This window comes from Meles meles, chromosome 12 (genome assembly GCF_922984935.1).
Source record: "Meles meles chromosome 12, mMelMel3.1 paternal haplotype, whole genome shotgun sequence".
Classification (NCBI taxonomy): domain Eukaryota; kingdom Metazoa; phylum Chordata; class Mammalia; order Carnivora; family Mustelidae; genus Meles; species Meles meles.
This window is the reverse complement of record NC_060077.1, coordinates 3032669-3048227: the sequence shown is the minus strand read 5'-3', so window position 1 is coordinate 3048227 and position 15559 is coordinate 3032669. Positions and strand designations below refer to the sequence as shown.

Sequence of the window (15559 nt, the reverse complement as noted above, 5' to 3'; positions counted from 1 at the left end):
ATCCCCAACTAACAGGTGTTGAAACTGGGACTCTGGAAGGAACAGATCAGGATCACCAGCCACGCCTGGAACTTGGGTCTGTTCTAACAGATCCCAGTAGCAATCCACGGGGCTGGTTGAAATATCCGTCTGTCCTGTCACAGCACGTCCAAGCATCCGGAGGGGAAAACGGCCCTTCCACTATAAGGCTGTGATGAGCCTTTCTTGTCTGTCAGACTTCCCTCACGTCTCACTAGCAAGCTTCTATGCACAGACTCAGAAACCCTCTCCCATCTTGGGGTCTTGGAGCGCAGCCCTGAGCTGAGAGTAACAGAAACCAAAAGGCTGGCCTGAGACAGTAACTCCCACGTCTTGGGTGCCCACTGTGCACCCAGTACCTCTTCTCAGAACAACCCACCCACATGGGCTTTTGCAGTCCCATCTTGCAGGTGTGGAAAACTGAGACACAAAGAAGCAAGACCACTCGCCTAAGATCCCAGAGCCAGGAAGGGGCAGAGATGGGATTTGAACTTGGTCTGCCCTGGCACGAGGGCCCCACCTGAGGTCCCTGTGACTGTACCTGACATTCTGTGACTTGCCTGCTAGAGATCCCTGGACACAGAGCCCTGTGTTCTTATGCCTGCTGACCCCCACCCGGGGCCCAGGGCTGGCAGGGCCACCGCGTCTCACACATTCCCCAACCCCACCTCCAAGAGCCCTTGGTGACTAGACTCACCCAGCTCTGGAGAACAGTCGCCACTCACCAGGCTCCTGGACAGGCAGGGGCTGCAGAGGCCCGTTCAGCCGGGTGGAGCCCCGAGAGATCCTGGAGCCGTGAGCTGCCCAGTTGCACCCTGCCCAGGCTGCTGGCCTTGGGCACAGGGGCCCTGGGGCATCTAGGCAGGTTCTGGCCCCTTAGAATTCCCTGGCTCCCGCCCAGGCGGCTGACAAAAGGGCGGGCGCTGCTGCCAGCAACTGGGACAGGGGAGTCTGAGATCCCACCCTGTTCCCAGGCATGCGGGGAGGAGGAACGGGCTGCCCTCCCTCTCGACCCTGTCACTGCGCTGTCACCTTTCCCAAGGCAACACTCCAGCCTTGCCCTAAGGAAGGGTCTTGCTGGGAAAACTGCCCCTCCACCCTCAACGGAAAAAACAGCTGGTTGGAGCCCAGAGGAAATTCCAGGATCTCCAAAGCTGTTGCTGGAGAGGCTTTAGGATGGAGGGGTCTGCCCCCCTCCGGTTACAGCGTAAGCCTCACCAGGCGGCCGCAAAGCCAGATGCTCAGGCCGGCCCAGCCCCACGCCTGCCATGCCACCTTGGGCCACAGAGCCATTGCCTCATCTGCAAGGTAAAAACTACGTGGGATCCCCAGTGCAGGGTGTATAGGAGATCAGCCATCCAGTTTGGGGTGTCCTGCGAGGCGGTGCTTCCAGAACGTTCCAGGCAAACCAGGATGGATTGGGCAGCCTCCGTAGGTAAAGATCCTGGCCCCAACACACACGCCCCTGGCTGTTATGTTTACAGAGAGCTATTTCTGGAGGCAGAGAATACCGAGTTGGAATTCTAGCTCTGCTACCAGAAGCTGTTGTCTCCATTCGATTACTGTGACAAATCTCTGCGGTGGGCCAGGCGCCAGGCTAGGTGTGGGAATGCCATAGAGAGCTAGGTGTGCAAAGAGTCGTGTCTGGCAGAGCTCACCTCACACGGGGACGAGACACAAGTCTTTGCGCCCAAGGAACCAGCACGCGGGCGACATCATGCGGGGTGCCCGCGGCCGGTCACGCTGCCTAGCATTGCCTGGAAATGGGGGGAGCCTGCCCCTGGGACCGTCCCTCAGGCATCCGCTGGGCCCCCAGGTCAACACTCAGAAATAAAAGAATCCAAAATAAACTCGCCCTGGGTTCTGCCATGTTCCAGGGCAGGTCACTCCTCTTTCTTTCCCCCCTCCCAACCCCTCTCCAGCAGAACTTCCAGAAAAACCCATCGAGTCATTAGAAAGCTCTTCCTTTTTGAACTAAACTGAACTTGGAGCAACCTGTCATATTCGCCTCAAGCCTGGTTCAGTCCTCTAGAGTCACACGGGACAAGCTGGCCACCTCCTTCCCACCCCTGCCCCCAAAGGAGGGTCACTTCCTCACTTTTAACGTGGGCCAGCACTTCCTCTGCAACATTCTTAACCCCTTGCCTTCTGGCCCCCACCGGCTGGGATGTTCTCTCTCCAGGCAGAAGGAGGAGTGCTACAGGATGTTTTTGCTTGCAGGTTTGTCTGTTTGTTTGCTTATGTTTTGACTTGGTCCAGAAGGGAGGGAAAAAAAAAATCTCAAAAGACTCATGTATACAGGGGATCATAAATTAAAAGTGAGAGTGTAAGGAGGAAGGGAACGTGGGTGGAGACAGAAAGCTGAGCCAGGGCTGAGGGGAAAAATGCAGACGATAAGTAATGTCCTACATGCTTAGCTTGGGTGGGCCACGCCATGGACTCCCAGACTCCTAGTCTCGGAAACGAAAACCAGTCCCAGCGGTCACGTGCCTCCGGCTAAAAACAAACCCACTCCAGGGAATGGGAGGCCTTCCTGGGGCCAGGGGGCAGAAGGACTTTTCTCTGGAGGTGCCTGCAGAAAGGACAAGGTGTGATGTGGTGATCACTGTCCTCGCCGATGCCCTGACCGTGGACACAGGCTCGAGATTCTGTTCATTTTAGGACAGGAATCCAGATGCTTGTGGCCTGAATACAGCGCCCTCCCTCCAAGCTGGCAGCCCGACCCCAAAAGGCAGTTCTGTAAGAGCCCGTTTTCTCAGCTGGGCCCGGGAAGGAGCGTGGGGTTTACCCATTGCGGGTTTCCTTGGAAGACATTTCTAGAATATTTGGGAGTGGGCCTGAACTGTGTGGTCTTTGAGGCGCCCTCCCTGATCCCTGAACGGGTTTCTCCCTGAATGGATGTCTTGATGTTATGAGCCAGAGCAAGTGGGACACCATTCTCTGTGGCAAATGCTAGACCCCAGCCCTAGTCCCTACCAGCTGGAGGCAGGCCCGGGGTGTGGTTCTGCTCCCTCCCCGATGCTTGCTTGCCTGTTACTAGGCCCAAGATGCTCATGATGCCTACGTAGTGACCCTATATCCTGGCTTGGGCCTCTTATCTCAACATGCTTATTAAGAGTGCTGCTTTTACTCCCAGAGTGCCCCAGTTTGGACAATATGGTTTTCCTATTCACAAATCACCCCATCCTCTGCCCCAGAAGGAGGGCGGTCAGAAGCTTCTGAGTGCGGACCCTGCCCGCCCACCCGTGCTGGACCCTGTGCTGAGCACTGATCTGGGTCCTTGCATTCCCATGACCCCCACTTGGCAGACGAGAAAATAGGTACGGAGAGGCTGGGGCGACCGTGTAAAAAGGCACGTGCCAGACACCTGTACCTGAAATATTCGAGGTTTAGGTGCCCGCTGGCGCTGCTCCAGGGCAGCTCTGTCCACCACCTCCATTTCACAGAGGCAGAGACTGAGGCTTGGCTCAGAGACAGAAGGGGGCCTGTCGGGGACTCTGCAGTCTCAGCCTGAAAGCCTGGATTGGAGAGGCAGGCTCTCGAGCTCTGGGCCCTGGGGCAAGGGACTTTGGCCTCTCTGAGCCTTGGCTTGTCTCATCTGTAAAATGGGAATGAATCTGGCAATTACCTTCTGTTGTTGCAGGACAGCCGATAGTGGGAGCGCCTTGGAAGCTGGGCGCGCGTCCAGATGCGGTTACTAGCGGGCGGGAGGGGGCAGCAGCATGCCCAGAACCTGGACCCTCCCAGGAAGTCCACGCCCCTCAGCATAGCAAGCTGCTTAGGTTGTGGGGCCCTGTGCAAAGTGAGCAAGCAGGCAGCTTATTCAAAAAGTACTAAGAGGGGGCGCCTTGGTGGCTCAGTGGGTTAAAGCCTCTGCCTTCGGCTCGGGTCAAGATCTCGGGGTCCTGGGATCGAGCCCCACATGGGGCTCCCCACTCAGCAGGCAGCCTGCGTCTCCCTCTCTCTCTCTGCCTACTTGTGATCTCTGTCAAATACATAAATAAAATCTTAAAAAAAAAAAAAGTACTAAGAGTTTCAAGACGGCGACTCCGAGGTGTCAAACCAAGCTCAGGCCCTTCTGAGCCCCATGTAGCAGCCCTGGTAGCCCACCCCCACGAAGCTGGCCCTGCCCATTGAAGGGGCGCCCCTCTGGAGGAGTCCAACAAGCCCAGCAGGGTAGGGGTAGGGGTTGGGTGGGCCAGGCGATCTGGGCTGGGGCAGGGGGCGTGTGGGAGCAGGGGATGACACCGAGGTGGCCCAGAAGGAGATGGGAGTAGGGCGGGGCAGCCAATTCCCTCACAGAGGGAAGAGGATACGGAGGAACAGGGAGGACAGGAGGAGGACAAGAGGCAGAAATGGGGAGATGGAGAATTGACAGAGAGGGTAAGGGAAGCACCTAAAAGGTGAGAGCAGGGAAGAAAGACTAAGACAAAGCAAATACAGAGGTTCAGAGTCAGACAGATGGGGGAAAGCTGAAAGCCACCTTTCTGCCCGACTCCTGAGAAGGTTCAGGAAGGCCTTATGGACCCAACCCGGAGTGGGCCGAGGAGGGGCCGCCCCACGAACAGCCATCCTTCTGGGGGTGGTCCAAAGCAGCTTGGAGAATAGAGGGCAGCCTTGGGCTATTTCCAAAATTCCCAAAGACCAGAGAGCTAGGAGCAAGGTGTGAGCCCTGTAGAAACGTGAGGGGCCGCTGGTCTGGGAGGGAAAGCTGGAGCCACTGGGCAACGGGGGACCACACGCTGATCAGAAGATGCAATGGGACCGCATTCGTGTCTTTGGCTAATTTTAACAGGAAACAGCAAGCATCACTTAACACACAGGCTGTTGGGTGGTGGGGTGGGAGCGGTGTTTGGGGAGGTCCTGGCAGAGAAAACACTGGCTAACAGCCCTATCAGGTTGTTTTCTCAACTGATATATGGGTTTTCAGTCATTATCTTCTCTAGAGAGTCTCTGTCCATCGGATATTAGTACCAGGGAGAGCCCACAAGGACACATTTTTTCCTGTAAACATTTCACTAAGAGTTTAAGAGTTCAAGGGTTTTCTTGGAACAAGAAAAGCAAGTCTCTTGACTTGACCACCCACGGCCACCAAGATGACATGGACGTTAGATGGAAGCGGGGGCCCAGCATAAACCCAAATAGGACCCATGCTAGGTTCAAAGTGGGCCAGAAGGAACCATTTCCTGGGACACTGAGGAAGCCAGAGTCAGGTCAAGCTAGGTTTAAGACCTCAAATATGTTCACGGGACAGTCAAGGGATAATGGTGGTAAAAGTCATTACAGGTTAGATAATACTTCGTAATAACTCTTATTATTAGTCTACTGGGCCTTTGATTCTCACTTGGTTTTGTAACTTAATTTTTTGACTAGGTAATACAACTCCCATCTGATTGGTGATGTTCAAAACCATCTAAAATTATTAAAAAGTTTGAATGCAAATCCTTGCTCGCACTGCACCACCATCCACCCAGTCCCCTCCTGTAACTGTCAGCATTTCTTCTCATGTCCCCTTCCAGGATTTCTTTGGGTAAACACAAACGTATGTTCTATTTCTCTCCCATTTTGCATGAAAGGTAGTATACTACACATGCTAGTTTGCAAATTGCCTTTCTTACCTGACAATACATCTTGGAGATCATGTCCCATCAGTATGTAGAAAAAGTACCTGTCCTTTTTGATGGCTGCATAGTATTCCATTTTGGGATATGTGCGCGCACACACACACACACACACACACACACACACACACACATATATTTTTTAATTAAATTTTTTTAAACCACCATTTACTGATCCAATCTCCCCAGGTTGAGCACCTAACTTGTTTGTAGTCTCTTACTACTATAATTCATTATTGTATATGTGTTAAAATATAATCAATTATGTTTTGTGTGTATCATTTCCTACTAATTCTTAATACCATCTGGGGCTCTCAAGCCCTTGTCTTTTACGATGAGCAAACAAGACTTCAGGCCTCCCTTTGCAGTGGCTGTGTTGTGTTTTAATCCATCAAGAAAATGCTTTGGAGCCACTTAGACTCTCAGTCCCCAGAGAGCCCAAACCACATCTGTGGTATGAGGTGTCACAGGAAGTCGGGCATTCTTGGTTTTTATTCTGACTGTCCCAGCTGTTCCAGCTTCTGGTTCTCAGTTTCCAGATTTATCAGAGGGAGAAAGCAATCACACACAGGGCCGTTGTGGGGGTCAGGGATCAGGAATGGATTCTGCAGGTGTATGAAACTATCTATGGTACGAGGGGGACAGATTCGTGCCCAAAACTCCCTTGCCAACTCCAAAGGGTAGATCTGGACCCTGTGGGTTCCCAGAAAAGAAGCCAGTCAGGCCGGAGGGGGCAGGCTCCCCAGAGACCTGGGCAGGGACAGGCCAATGGCACTTTTTCCAGAGCTGTCTCCATGTCAAAGGCTGGAGCCTGAGCTCCTGAGGAGTCACATTCTGGGCCTGGCTGGGCAGCCATTAGCAGCCCCAAACCATGATCAACTGAAAGTTTTCCACTTTTATTCTGTTTTAAAATAAATCGGTGATCACATTCCTGGTGTAGAGGAATCTCTCCTCTCCATGGATGGGCCTAGCCTTCCTGTCCCCTCAGGAAAGAATCCAAGATAATTTTCCACCCATTGCCCATGACGAGCAAATCCTGGCAGACGGCATGGCACCCGTCCCACTTCCAGGCAGGAGTCCTCGTCTCCCTCCGTGGGGCTCTTACTTCTTCCCAACTCACCTCCCAGAGGGAGGGCCCCAGGTGGCAGACAGAGGGGCCTTTGTCTCCCTGCTCCTGGCTTCCTCATCCATCTGCCAAGAACCAAGAAACTGGTTGCGGGTTTCCAAGGGCCCCCACAGTGAGGAGCCATGAGCCAGCCCTGGGAACCAGCACCGTCAGCCCTTGGGATCCTTCCCATCCTTTACTTTGTTCCAGCCTCCCCACAGCCCTGATTCCCACCCCCTCTCACAGCTGAGGGAACAGAAGGGCCAAGCAACCTGCCTAAGGCCCCACAGCTACAATATGGAGTAGGTGATTAAGACCGAGTTCGGAGTTAAAGCTCTGATGGGGTACAGACGGGTACGGTGCACAGCAGAAGCAGAATTTGAGCAAGAACATATGGACCCTGGTATCACCCTAAAACCCCGAAGCGAAGCTGTGGTCAGGGAACCAGCCCCGTGCCTCCCTGAGCCCGGGGACGCACGTCACACTTGGTTGGTGGCATTTATCCTGAGTTCCACCAGGAAGCCCAGCCGTCTCCAGGGCTCTGGGACTCAGGACTACATATCCCAGGCCTCAGGGGCCTAACACTCCTCAGCTTCCCAGTTTAGGAAAAGGCAGGGCACCTCCCACCACCCTCACTACATGCCTGCTCACTGGGAGGCAAAGCCCTCTCCTTCCTCCTTTCCTCTTCTTCCTCCCTCTGCTTTTCCCTCCCTGGCCAGAATCGCAGACGCCTAACCCACTTGGGTTTTCCTCTCCGCCTGCTCCCACCCTCCCAGGAAAGGAGCCGGTAGCTGAAATGAGCTCAACCCCCTGGGCCATGCCCATACCCACACCAGCCCTATCCCCCATCCCTTCCCCAACCCAGAGTGCCCTCCCTGCTCCAGAACATTCATACATTCCTCTGTTCTGTAACAGGAATAGAATCTGGGTCCTGAAAGCTTCAGCACCCTCCTAGGAAAAGAAGCACAGTCCAACAGCCAAAAGCACTTATAAATGATTCAAATGTTTTACTGCCATCTCTCAAAGAAAAACAGAGTGTTGTGGTAGATGTTGGGGCCCAGCTCAGATCCCCCTTCCTCACTGAGGGCACCCACCCCACAGCTATAGAGTGCCAGATGCTCACAGCCCACAGCTGGCCCCCTCTCCCGACAAGGGCCCTGAGCTAAGCAGGGGCTGCCTCTCCCCAACTGACGGAGTACAATTCAGGCTCCAGAGCTCCCCGTGGGACCAGGCTGAGGCTAGTCTCCACCTGAGACTGCCTCCCTACTGAGTTCCTCCTCTGCTCTGTCCTTGAAGGCATAAAGATTGTGCTCCAAAATTCACTAATCAGAAGAAGTAATGTTTTAGTTCCATATTTTAATTAATTAATCAAATTCCATATTCTAGCATTATGTTAATTATATTATCTTATTATCAAGTTCCATATTTTTAATTAATTAATTAATTAATTTGGAGAGAGAGTGCATGCAGGTGGGGGAGGGGTGGTGGGCAGAGGGAGAGGAGAGAGAAAAATCCCAGGCTGGCTCCACACCCAGCTCAGCTCAGAGCCAGATGCCGGGCTCCATCTCATGATCCCGAGATCAGGACCCGAGCCAAAACCAAAGATCAGACGCTTAACAGACTTAGCCACGCAGGCATGCCTAGTTCCGTATTTTTAAAAAATTGAAACTAATGCACAAAATGCATGATGAGCAAAATAGCACAATTTTAAACAAAGATGGACTCCAAGTTTGAACTTGGGTGACCCTGCCTCACTCACCTCCTTGAATTTCAACCCCACCTTAGAGAACTTACTCAATACCTCACATTCACCCAAATCCTTGCCTCAGGCTCTGCTTTGGGGAAACCCTACCTACAACAGCTATCCAACTCAGAACCCAGTCCTCTGTCTCCCTGCCCACTGCCCTGACTCTGAGTTGTGTGCTGAGCACTCACAGTGGTAATCATGGGCAACTACTATGTGCCAGGTACAGTCCCTGCTCTGCAGTCTGACTCTGGCTTTAGCTGCTGGAACCTTCCCCGCCATGCCCAGGGAACGGTCTCTCAGTACTTTCCAATCATGTGACCTCAACCACACCTGTGCCTACCTGACCCGCCCTGAGCTCAAAGGAGCCCAAGACACTGTGTTAGCTCAGTGAACTCCAAACTTTGAGGTTTCGTGAACCCAGTTACGTTCCCCAGTTCTGAAACTGGCCTAGAGCCCTCACCTTTCTATGCCAAGTGAGTGTGTTGCAATATTAAAATCGTCCTTTACCGCCCCCACCATTTCAGAAAAAAAAACCAGGATGTTCATGCCAACAAAAATCGGTGGGAAAAAGACCTCTTTCTCAGCTGAAAACATCTTACTTTAGGAAAAAACTCATTCTGTTGTCTTTATGCTCTCTCTCTCTGTTTCTCTGCAGACTAGTAAAAACTTGACCACGTACAGGTGCCAGTGGGCCGGGTTTGTCAATCGCCCTGTATGACATCAGGGGAAACGGAGACCCCAAGAGCAGCTCTGTCTGTCCCATCCAAACCCTGAGCCTTGAATGTCCCTGTGGGGGAAACTGAGGCACAAACAAGGTGCTGGGGGAGGTGGGAGACATGGCTTCCAGTCCCACTCTGCTCCTAATTTCCCTTGAACCTGCACAAATCTCTTTCCCTCTCCAAGCCACATGGTTCTTCCAGGAGACCCTAAGCCCTCTGGCCCAGCAGGGAAGACTCAGGACATCAGTCTCACTGAACACATGTGCCAACACGGCTGGAGAGATAGGACCGGACACCAGGCTTCTTTCTCTGACATCATGTTTGGGCCTCAGTTTCCTCTTCTGGAGATGAGTTCTCAGAAACCTGCCAACTCACGGTTGGCTCAGGGATAGAGGGTCGAGGAGCCAAGGGCCGGACACTGGGCAGAAGCCAAACCACCTGGAGAAAGAGGCTGGCCAAGTGCCTCAGACGAAAGGCACACAGGCTGTTTCCTCTAGAGAGACCCAGTCCAGGCCAGAGGTCCTGAGGAATCCTAAAGTTTGCATCTTTGGGCAAAACTGTCCCTTTCCCCGAGGGGAGCGTCCTCGTAGCCCCAGGTGCTAGCTGGGTTCTTAGTGGTTCTCGGGTCTGGGAGCTGATTGTGACCAGAGGCGATGCAGTAGAAGGAAGTGGGTCTCCGATGTCCGGGAAACGGCCCCAGCTGCTCAGCCCCAGATGCAGCAGGGTAGAGGGGAACAGGACTCACCCAAAGGGCATCTCTTGAAGTGTTAGGGTGAACGCTATCTGGCTTCAAACTCTAGCTCTGCTGCTTACCAGCTGTGTGACTCTGAGCAAATCGCTTAAACTCTCTGTGCCTGTTTCCTCAATACACAGTGGAGAGATGGGGGCGGGGTGGGGAAGAAGAGTCAGTCATCTGTCACTGTCCCCCTCAAACCTGACAATCCATGCATTTTCTACCCCGAATTTCTCTGACTGAGCCATAGAGACAGGAAACCAGAACACAGATGAAGGTCCCCTCCGAGGAGCTGACCCAAAGATTCCTGAGGGCCGCAATTTCTGTCTTTAAATGCAGGAGAATATTATGGCGCTGAATGCAAAAGTCCCATGCCTTTTTTTTTTTTTTTTAACAAAGCACCCTCAAAATAATTTTATGTTTTAAAAATAGGCACACAACCTCAAAATAACTTTAGTGAGTGTTCAGTTTTTGCTAAGAGAGGGAGGGGTCTTGAGGCGATGCTCCAGACAGGTTCCCGGAGCGTGCCCCTCGGCTGTTGGGGCTCGCTGGTCCATCCCCCCTCACTAGCACCTGTGCAGTGCCCACAATGTGCGCAGTGCTGTGGGGTGCCTGCGACAGGTGTCCTGGACCACTGAGGTCTGCTTCTTTTTCCCCTGGCATCTTATCTCAGCCAGTTCCCAGACAGAAGTCAGAGAGCCCAGCTGGCACCCGGAGCCTCAGGGACCCTCCCTCACCTCAAGGTAAGTGCTTGCTCTTGCCCAAAGATGTCCACTCAGCCTCTGGAACTTAGAGCACTGGCTAGGGAAGAAAGGGGAGGGGAGAGGAGGGAAGGGTGTAGGAGGGGAGGAAGAACGAGGGGAGGGAGTGGGGAAGAGGAGGTGGAGGGGGGAGGAGGGAGAGTGAGAAGGAGGAAGCGGTCATAGGGCAGGGAAGTACACTGAGAAGACAGGGGCCAGACCGCCTTTGTCCCAGCTCCTCACAGTGGCCTGGCTCTGCACCCCACGTCTGGGGACAGAGCCCAGAACCCACGAGTCTTAGAGCCCCCTCAGGAATGTGAATGTTCTGAGATGCCTGCAGCATTTCCATATGACATGGAAGGGAGCAACCAACCAGCCCCCACCACCCCTGGAGGAGCCAGATGATGCCCAGAGAGACAGTTTCAGATGGTTCCAGAAGCCTATCACTGCCCTGGAGCCAGGAGCGCTTCCGACTTCACCCCTGTGCCCTCTCAACCACCTTCTCAATGTACCCCAAGTCTTCGAGAACGTGGCTCTCAACGAAGTGAAGCAACTTGCTCAAAGCCTCGCGGCAAGGAAGCAGAAAGGGGCAGAGCTTCTTCCCAAAGCCACCTCATCGCTAGGGACACAGACTGGACCGGACCGCTAGTGGCAAAATCACAAACACTGGGCATTTATTGATCACTGGGCCCCGGAGCTGCACGCACGCTATGTGTGGACGCCCCATTCCACATTCTTCCTTTAAACAGCTGATGGTGGCAAATACTAAAAGAAAAAAAAGATAAAACATAAAACATGCCCTCCCCTACATCTATCTCCCCCCACCCCAAAAACCCGATGAGGCATTGTCATCCTCTCCCTCTTTTGCAGATAAGGAAAGCAAGGTCTCATAGCTAGGAAGTCAAGGACTGTGAAACTAGGCAGTGAGTAGGATTCTGGAAATGCCACTGGCCATGCCCCCTGCCTCTCCAGACACACCTCGACCAGAAGGGCTTCTCCCCACACCTGCCCAGCCGGCACTGCCTGGCCTCTCCAGGCTCCCCGCCAATACACAACGGGGGGACAGTTTTCTTAGTTCACTGAAGGGTGACAGGGACACCAGGCTCCTCAGCTAGGACCCAGGACATGGCTGTGGCAAGAACCTCTGCCCCCAGGCTCTGAGAGAAAGTGGCAGGCGGGCGGACCCTGTAGACATGGGGTGTGCCCAGATTGCGACACTTGTCCCCATGGCCTCCCACGCTGCTAAAGTGCAGCTTCGTCACATTAAAAAAAAAAAAAAAGGCTCAATTCTGGCCACTCTATCTACAAGAAAAAGGAGGGACAGAGAAGCCCTCTCTGGCGGAGGTGTGAGGAAGCTGGAAATACACACTTCTATGAAATTGATTCTGTAACTGCCTGTCCTCGGATCTCTGGAAGAGGACGGAGCTGCTGCTGACTTGCCTGGGAATCCCCGGCCAAAAGCTCCCTTCACCTTGTGTCTACAGTGCCTGGATGTCCAGCACAGACTTTCTCTGCTGACTTAAGCCACCTTGCTCACAAACCCCCACTCTGGCGAGCTGTCATCAGTTGCAAATACCTCAGTGTGAATGAGTTGGGTTGCTTTGGTTTTCAACTGGACACCTGGATGAGAATGGGCTTCTGACGGAACCAGGCATTTGATTTAAAAAAAAAAAAAAAAAGGAAGAAGTGATAAGAGAACAAGAGATAGCCCTAGTTGGAATAGGGAGGATGTGAGGCAGACGTAAGGCAGAAAGGCCCAGAAGCCACAAAGGAAGAGGATATGTAGACTCTGGACAAAGGGGCCAAGAAAACAAGAAGAGCCATGTGGGATACAGTCAGGTGTAGGGGCAGGTAGAGAAGGAGGTGTCAGGGGCCCGTCTCCTGGGCTAGCAGCTGTGTGACCTTAGGCAACCGACCAACCTCTCTGAGCCTCATCCTGGACAGGAAAGTATGGCTGCATACAGGCTAGGGGGTGCCTGCTGGCCCCAGAAGACAATTTGAAAGACAGGAAGTGGATGGGGCAGAAGCCCAGCAGGGACTCAGCCCGTGGAACTAGCTGTCCCCTGAGGCAAGGGACACAACACAAGAAGCTCTGAGAAGGAAGAACTTTGGGTGACATTGGCTTCCCCGGGAAACACGAGATGCCAGCCCTGGGAGAGCGCCGAGAACGTGGAGCAAACAGAAAGCGTGGAGCCGGGGCCAGCCCGGCTGGACAGGGAGGAGGCCCGGGACCCCAGCCTGACCAGGGCCCTCACCGCCAGGCCTGCCAGGAATTGGTGAGGGCGAGGTGAGAGCCATCACCCAGCCCGGCTCCAGGAAGCTGCCCTGCCCTTCCCCAGAGCCCTGTTCCAGGTTTCCTTCATGGCTGAGGTTTTTCACAGGAGGAAATGGAGGGGGGGTGGTTTCAGATAAAGAAAGGTCCATTGAGGTCAGGCAGGCCCGGCATCCCCCAGGAGAAGAGAGGCTGGCGATTCAAGGTCCTCACCCACTCCTGCCATGTTTTCGGGCCAAGGCAGGAAATGGAGGGGAAAGTGTGGGGCCAAACATTACCCTGGCATGGTCCACACTTGGCATTTCTTAGCCCCTCCTGGCTCGAGACTTCCGGTCCCCACTCCCCATCACCATTCTGAGCCACTGGAGACAGGCCCCCTCACGCAGAGGCCACAGTGCTTTTCAGTCCCACCTCTGGGCCACACATGACCTCATGTAAGCCACGTAACACCCTGGTGATCCCCAATTTACAGTAGGGGAAACTGAGGCACAGAGCAGTTAAGTGATCTTTTCTGCGTTTTACAGCCAGCAAGCGGCAGAAACGGGTTTCAAAACAGGTCTGTGAACTGGCCGAGTTTCTCCTTCCATGCACCAGATGGCTGTCCCAGTCTGACTCAAGGGACACCCTTTTTCTTCGTGACCCAAATCCCTGACAGCTGAAGGGGCCCCCTGTGAGACAAGTCAGCGAGAAAAGAGACTGCAGATTGCCTTCACTCCCCAAAGGCTCTCTCGACGTCAGTCAGCTCTACCTCCCATGCCTCTGGGAGGCCGGTGAGCCCTTCGGCTCCCAGCCCGGCTCATTCTGGCTCCAACGAACGGAGCATTGGCAAGCCTCCACGCAGTAAACAAGTCCCAGGCTGACCACGGGTGCCAGCCTAAGTCAACTTTCTTTAGCCCCAAGCTCCGCGTCTCTATCCATCAGCAAGTCCCAGGCACAGGGGGAGAGCGGACCCATCATTCTGTCACAAAAGCCACCAATGCAAAGAAATATTCTCTTTTCCAGGCTGGTTTCTGGACCAGACAACCCAAGAGATAGAGCCACAAACCAACATGCCCTCTGCCAAGTTGGAAGCTCAAACTCAATTAGCTTGGGGTTGTCTGGAATCTTTGATTGTTCTAACGTTTGAGCTTAAGCAAGGAGTTTGGAGAGAGTGAGCCTCAGGACAACAGGATGCTGTTCTGGTGAATACTGGCAGCCTTGGACCACCCAGAAAATTAGATGGGATCTTCAAGACCCTGCAGAGTGTCCAGACTCCCCCCTGCCACTCCCTGCTTCTGCCCACCACACCAGACACCCCAGGCTCATGAAGTTTCCAAATCTCTGTTCATGCTGCTTTCCCCACCTGAAATATCTTTTATTTCTGGCCAGCTTCTGCTCCAGCCAACCAGAGGTCTCGTCAAAAGCCAATTCATCCTTGGAGCCTGCTCAAATCCGCACTTTCTTCTCAAGGTGCTATTTCCAGACTTCTCCAACAAAGGCACCCCCAGCAAAGCTCTTTGCCCCTACAGTACTGGGCGCTTTGAGTGTATTTAACGATATGCTTTCAGAGGGGTTGGGTGGCTCAGCTGGTTGAGCACTCAACTCTCCATATCGGCTCAGGTTGTGGGATCGAACCCCAAGTTGGGCTCCATGCTCAGCACGGAGTCTGCCTGTCCCTCTCCCTCTGCACCTCCCCCCACTCGTGCTCTCTTGCAAATAGATAAATAAAATCTGTAAAAACGAAACAAAACAAAACAAAAACCAAAAAACTAAAAAACCACCAACAATGTGCTTTTAGTCAAATGACCAGGGTTCAGCTACTGTTTTGAATGGATGATGGATGAAAATATCATGGGTGATCATGACCCAGGAGCAATTGGTGCTGTGCACCGCACCATGACAGCCAACCTTCCGGCTGGAGGGACCCCACTCTGTTTACATACCTGTCCCAAGTGACTGGGAGTTCCCTGAGGGCAGGGCTGGTCTCTCCCTGGATGCCATGTTCCTGGCACACAATAGGTGCTCAATAAATGCTGGTGGGGGCACAGAAGCTCTATCCTGGTTCTCTCACTACCTTCATGGGCCCCTTTAGACAAGTCCTTCTCCCTTTCTCGAGCTTGTTTCTCCATCTGAGCAGTGAAAGGGGGGACTAACTCACACTCAGGCCTCTGGTCTGAATGTTTGTGTCCCCTCTGCCCCTGCCCCTCCCCCCCACCCCAAATCGTATGTTGATGTCCTAACCCTCAGTGTGACAGTATTCGGAAGTGGGGTCTTTGGGAGGTGATGAGGTCATGAGGGTAGAGCCCTAATGAGTGGGATCAGTGCTCTTATAAAATGGACCCCAGAGAGCTCCCTCACCCCCTCCACTGTGTGAAGACACAGCGAGAGGTCAGCCATCTATAGCCCAGAAGAACCTGACCACGTTAGCATCCTAACCCTTGAATTTCCCGTCTTCAGGACTATGAACCATCAGGGTCTGCCATTTACAAGCCCCGGGGCTCTGGTATTTTGTGAGAGCAGCCCCAACAGAATAAGGCACTCAGCAATGACACATGATCATCTTGGATGACCATTGTCATCCACCAAATTTTTTTTAAGATTTTATTTATTTATTTGACAGAGAGA

General features: G+C 53.3%; 1 protein-coding gene across 6 annotated transcripts in view; it reads right to left on the bottom strand.

The window, feature by feature from the left end:
• Positions 1-15559, bottom strand: part of CMKLR1 (chemerin chemokine-like receptor 1) — a 50348-nt gene that overhangs the window by 23433 nt on the left and 11356 nt on the right. Inside the window, exon 1 of one of the 6 annotated variants that reach the window (XM_046026037.1) lies at positions 716-1039. The exons of 4 other annotated variants lie outside the window; for them this stretch is intronic. The gene's annotated coding sequence lies outside the window, so the exon portion shown is untranslated. Of the gene's footprint in view, positions 1-715; positions 1040-15559 lie in introns of those variants that run through there. One more of the 6 variants, XM_046026039.1, reaches the window with a different exon arrangement.